At 37.3% G+C, this 5,687-nt stretch overlaps 1 long non-coding RNA gene across 1 annotated transcript; it reads left to right on the top strand.

Moving 5' to 3' along the window:
* Positions 1-303: 303 nt before the first annotated feature.
* Positions 304-891, top strand: LOC103652530 (uncharacterized). The gene is made up of 2 exons (XR_002268478.1): positions 304-605; positions 698-891. It is a non-coding gene; the product is annotated as an uncharacterized lncRNA (long non-coding RNA).
* The last annotated feature ends 4,796 nt before the right edge of the window (positions 892-5,687 follow it).

Below are 5,687 nucleotides of genomic sequence, written 5' to 3'. Positions count from 1 at the left end.
AGTCACTGATGATAAAATGAAGAAGGGGGTGGAAAAGAAGTCAACAATAAATGGCGTAACATACACAAAGAATATTGTCTATAAGGAGGTCCTTACGCCGTAGCTGTACTGTGAATTTATTTCTGTTGGTATAATGTCTGTGAACTCGGCCAACACTGTATGTGAACACTATATTTCTAAAGATGTGTGTGCTGGTATCGGATGTCGTGAGCATCTTTTTAATGAACATATGCAAGAGGACTGCGTGCTAATGAGTAATGACACTGACCATACAAACGTAATGAAACTGTAGACTACCGGCGCCTCCCCTCTACAATATGTTTATATCATTTTATTTGCAATATTAATTTTTCATTATTATGTTATCACTAATGCATGTAAAATTGTTTAGCTGGTTATAGTAGAAACATTTGAATCGTGTATCAAATAATACATAGTAACAATGATTATAGGTTTTTGTCTCCTGTGGATGGAATCTAAAGAGGAAAATGTTGCACTTACAATCATCCAAAGAGATAATACATTATCTATAGATGAATCTCTACTAATGTCCTTGTCTCATAACAAGCCAAAAAAATCGGTGACTACTACAATAGTTCCGAAAGGTATGATAACTTCCATACTATCGTCTGCATCAATTTGTATTGTTTTTATTGCAAGTGATTCATGTTTGATCTCATGACTGTTTCGTTCGTAGATTATATTTGCACGCAGGGTGATCTTGCACTCATCGATTGGATTAAAGAAATCCCTTGTGAACCAAGGGTAGAAGTCGTGCTTATTGATGATGCTTTTGTGGAAAGGAAGTGGATGGAATGCCTATTTCAACCGGACGCATATCTAGGTGATGAGGTAATTCATGATAATTCAACTAGCTAGGAGCACCACACTTCCAAGATACTCAGCCTGGTATTTTAAACCATAACTTACATACTTGCAGGTGATAGACTGTTACATAAATTTAATAAAAGCTCAAGAGCATCTAAAATGCCGATCTGGAGGTCGTGTACATATAGAAAATGCTTTTCAGTTCAACTTTCTAAAGCGAGACGGTGATGTTGAAACTAAAACAGATGAGTTATATCCAAGTAAAGACATGGCACAAATATCTAGCGCTGAAAGAAGAGTTTTACTTTATCTAGACCATGACATGGTAAATACGAGATTGCAATCTACACGGTTAGTGTTTACATGTATTATTATGCAATATTTATAATTGACTTGTAGGTGTTTATTCCAATAAATATCCGAGAAATGCACTGGTATCTTGCTGTGATCAATGCAAGAAATATGGAGATACAAGTGCTCGACTCACTTGGTACATCATCCGGTCGCAATGACCTCATTGCCACTGTGAGTTTATACAAACTCAACAATTACGACTCCCTTATTAACTTAAACTCTCAACTTCTAATTCTATGTTTTTATAATAATAATAAAGATAAAAGGACTCCAAAGACAAATTGATATGGTATCTCAGCGTAAGGAGTTAAAAGATCATAGGTGGCCAGACCTCCGAGTTGCTTCTTGGCCACTTAAAGAAATAGAAATGGAATATGCAAAGCAAACAGATAGGTACACCATATATTCTTATGTGTTGCTATTAATATTCATTGTTGTTAATCTTGACATTTTATCATCTGGTTGATGTAGCTCCTCGTGTGGCCTCTTTCTACTAAACTATATCGAGTACTGGACAGGGGATGAACTATCTGATAATTTTACCCAGGTATATTATTACTACTATGACATTACATGTGGCTATAACATGAATATCTGTTTGCTGTCTTCTGTTATTATTATGTCAATCCAATTGATACATATAATTGCTAAATAAATTGTTTCTTATTTGCAGGACGACATGTCACACTTTAGGAAAAAATTGGCTGCTATATTACTATCCTCAGATATAAACAAGAGAAAGGGGTGTCCGTTATACAAGTATGACAAAGAAGTCGATGCTGGATGCTCCTCTGATGTTCAGATATTAGATAGTCCCACAAATCCTAAGAAGAGGAAACTACCTTGTGTATCTGAAGAAAACAAAGTATTGATGGAAGATGGTGATGGCCCCATCACTCAAGCAGACTTAGAAAGGTGGTTTGTTCATGATTGGGATAAAAGAACTCCTATAAAAATCCCGACCGATGAGTGCACTAATGAGTTTTTACTGAGTGGCCTTTCCACAAAGGACATGCCAGTGACCAAAGCCGATTTAATAGATGTTCTATGTGATTACATCATGACAATCCAAGATGATACGACATTAGAGTAAGTGCTCATTTTTTTATCTATTTTATATGTACTAACTACGTAAAGTTTTGATATATACTTTTGTCATGTTGCATTACAGGATGACATGGGTGCGAAGTTTCAACCCTTTTAAGATAGAAATATCTGTCAAAGACCTGCAAAACGTATTAAGGGTAAATCTAGATATGACTCTAAAATGTTTTGACATGGCTGTTCGATTGTTGGCCATTAAAGAGTCACATATGTCGAAAGATGAAATGATAAAGGATAAAAAACATTATATGGACATGCGCTTCTGGGTAAGTTTGTTTCCAATCAATAATGTAGTAATATATTGTATCTATACATATAATCCTAATGTGGACATGTATATATATTTATCTAGAGAATGGTTGGTTTTGGTAAACTTGCAAAGTACCATCAGGATCCTACAGCAGAAGAGTTAGCCAAAACACTCGACTGTTGGCCTTCATTGAACTATTATATCACTGGTTGTAAATATGTAAGTATGTGTTCATTTCGAATGTATTTATAAAAGGCACTTCGTTGCAATCCTAATGACTGGTATTTTGTAGGTTCTTATGCCATGGAAATTCAACGGATGCTACGCACTTTTCATAATCGATCATGGTAAAAAGCACGTAACTTTTATGGACTTTACACCCACTGAAGATTGGTGTAAACACATGCCATACAAGAGGTTTGCAGAAGCAATTATCATGGCCTCTAAGAAATATAAGATTGCCTACAATAAGAAACGTTCTGGATGGGCACATGATATTTTTAAGTGGGAACATACAATTCGGTCTGGTCTTCCATTGGACTTAAAAGGGTATTTTCTTAATACCATGTTCTCAACAGTTTAAATTTTTTCTATGATAACCATTGTATATAATATAGTTGGCCAAACATTATTCTGTAGGGTTAATACAAGCTACTTCGTTCTACAAGCTATGGTCATGTGGGGGAGTGGTAGACGAATGGAATTTAATAGGGTGAGTGGAGTACGTTTGGTTCATGTTCAAACATACATTTCAGTTACATAATATAAATTTGACGTATTGTTCTCTTATGTCTTTGTGTGTAGGATACAAAGATTCTTCGAAGAAACTTTGTAATTGATCTATTAAGTTACGAGGAGAATTCATGCCGCTATGCTATCCCTCCAAACATACAACAACGACTTATCAGTATCGCTAAAAAAGATTAGATTAATGTACGGTTGTCGACATATTTGACTATTATTAGAAATTGTAAGACAAGTTGATTCGTGCAATACCGATGGTGCATCAACAATATGCGTGTAGAACTACATATTTTCCATGTCTTCTTTTTCTTGTGTATTATTTTTCAAGTCCGAAGAACATCTGCCATGATATACACTTTCTTGTGCAGACCACTTTTTTGTGTGCTTGCAATTGCAACTATATTGCCTTTTCGTCCTGTGGAGAGGTTAGTCCACCTAATGTTTTCAGGTCCCAGTGAATGCACAGGCAGTGGCTTTGTTTTTTTTCCTAAACATTATAACACATTTGTAACCTTTTTCTATAATATTATAACACATTTGTACATGAGTTATTGTGATATTTTATCTTCCCGTTGCAACGCACGGGCATCCACCTAGTGAAAGTTTATGAAGGTAATATAAAGGGATGGAAAGGATGTGGTGGCTCGCTCAATTGAATGTCCCGTCGAGGCTAAAGAATGAAATTTTTGATAGTCCGTCCAAGTTTCTCAATCCCCTCGAAACAAGGAATGTCTAGCATGTCCTTCTCGTATCCTTGAACGATTGTCGACACTTCTACCATGTAGTACTTTGCTGGAATATCGCGACCATGATATTAACATCCCGGATCGAAAGACTGTGGCTATTTTTCTTGTATGAATATTATTAATACCATATCTTGTGACTAGCGAGCACGACACAGGCATATTGATGTCGTCAACTGGATAGCGGACCTTATTTGTCATAGATGTGACACCGCTTGGAATGGTTGGACACTCTATGAGCTATGACCAATGGTTGTGTTGTTAGAACTAGCTGCATCTGGGGAGCTTGAGTGGCCATTTGTTGAATAGACATCGCACTCGTCAATTGATGCATCAATTCAAGAGAAGGATTGGATAGCATTTGAGACATCATGTCTTTGAAGTCTTTCTTGGCCTCCTCCTTAAAATAATTTGTCGTCGCTTTCTTGTATTGAACGTGATTCTTGTACATAGCTTCCCAATATGGTTTGAATCCTTATTTCCGTCCTTCTTTGGACAAGATGCCCCGTACATAACCAGGATGCTCGGGATTACCTAGACTAGTTGTAAGGGTGTCCCTCTCTTTTTGTGGCTTGAATGATGCTTCCCTCTGCTTAGCTATCACTGCTTCTTCAACTATTGGATCATCAAACGACAAAACAGTCTCGGTTTCTCTTGGTTTTTTAGCACGGATCTAATTCACAATCCTTTGCCAAGTTGCTTAGATAACGCCGACAACCATGTGACCTTGTTCACAGCATCTTCTTGCTCCATCTGTGGAACCTGGCGCTGGTAACCATTTGTGCCTTGGTAGTGGTGGTACTTGTTTTTCTTTACGAGATCTGAATTGGCTTCGGTTGAAGCTAAGAACTTTAGGTTACTCCTCTGATCTAGAAAGACTGTCCATTGACCTGTTGAAATTTTGTACCTATTTGTCGTGTTTAAGTCTCTCTTCGCCCACTTGGTATTCATCTTAGACCTTTAATTTTGGAACATGATTGTACACTTATCGATTACATAATGCTTTACAAGTTCTTTTTAAACCCGAGGAGGAATGAACATTGTTAGTAGCTTATCCGAAATTAGATTATTGACATCGGCCGACACATCTTTCCACTATCGGATTGTGATGTCAAGATTATCCTGAACTAAGACACCAAATGCATTTCAAAACTTAGTTAGGCTTTGTTCAGGAGCTAGGGTGACCTTTCAGGCTCACTTCTGAGACTCTATATGTGTTGTATGGCCACCTGTTCAGTCCTCTGTCACCTCGTTTTCAATCACTCTGCTTCCTTTTTCTTAAACTCTCGGTGGTCGTCTCGGTCGGTTCTGGTGCGTCTTCGTGTGGCACTTCTTCAGCCATTATATCACAAAAATGAGACAATACCTCATATTTATGTAATAAAGTACATAAGAAATCATGCACGTGTAATTCACGTTGTGAAATAAGCTATTAGGTACACACACATAATCATGGATGCGTACTTTACCTCATCTTCTCATGGATCATAATTAGGGTCATGTTGCAATTCACGACGAGAGGCCCTATCTACGCTAGAATCAGGGTCGCTAAGGATTTGGTATCCTTTACCATCAATTTGGTGGCCTTGTCTTGCAAAACACTCTGGTCCATGTGGTGGATACTAACCATTGGTCCTTGTTTGAAGAACTTATTGAGCTATATA

This window comes from Zea mays, chromosome 1 (genome assembly GCF_902167145.1).
Source record: "Zea mays cultivar B73 chromosome 1, Zm-B73-REFERENCE-NAM-5.0, whole genome shotgun sequence".
NCBI lineage: Eukaryota > Viridiplantae > Streptophyta > Magnoliopsida > Poales > Poaceae > Zea > Zea mays.
This window is presented reverse-complemented; position numbering and strand designations above follow the sequence as displayed.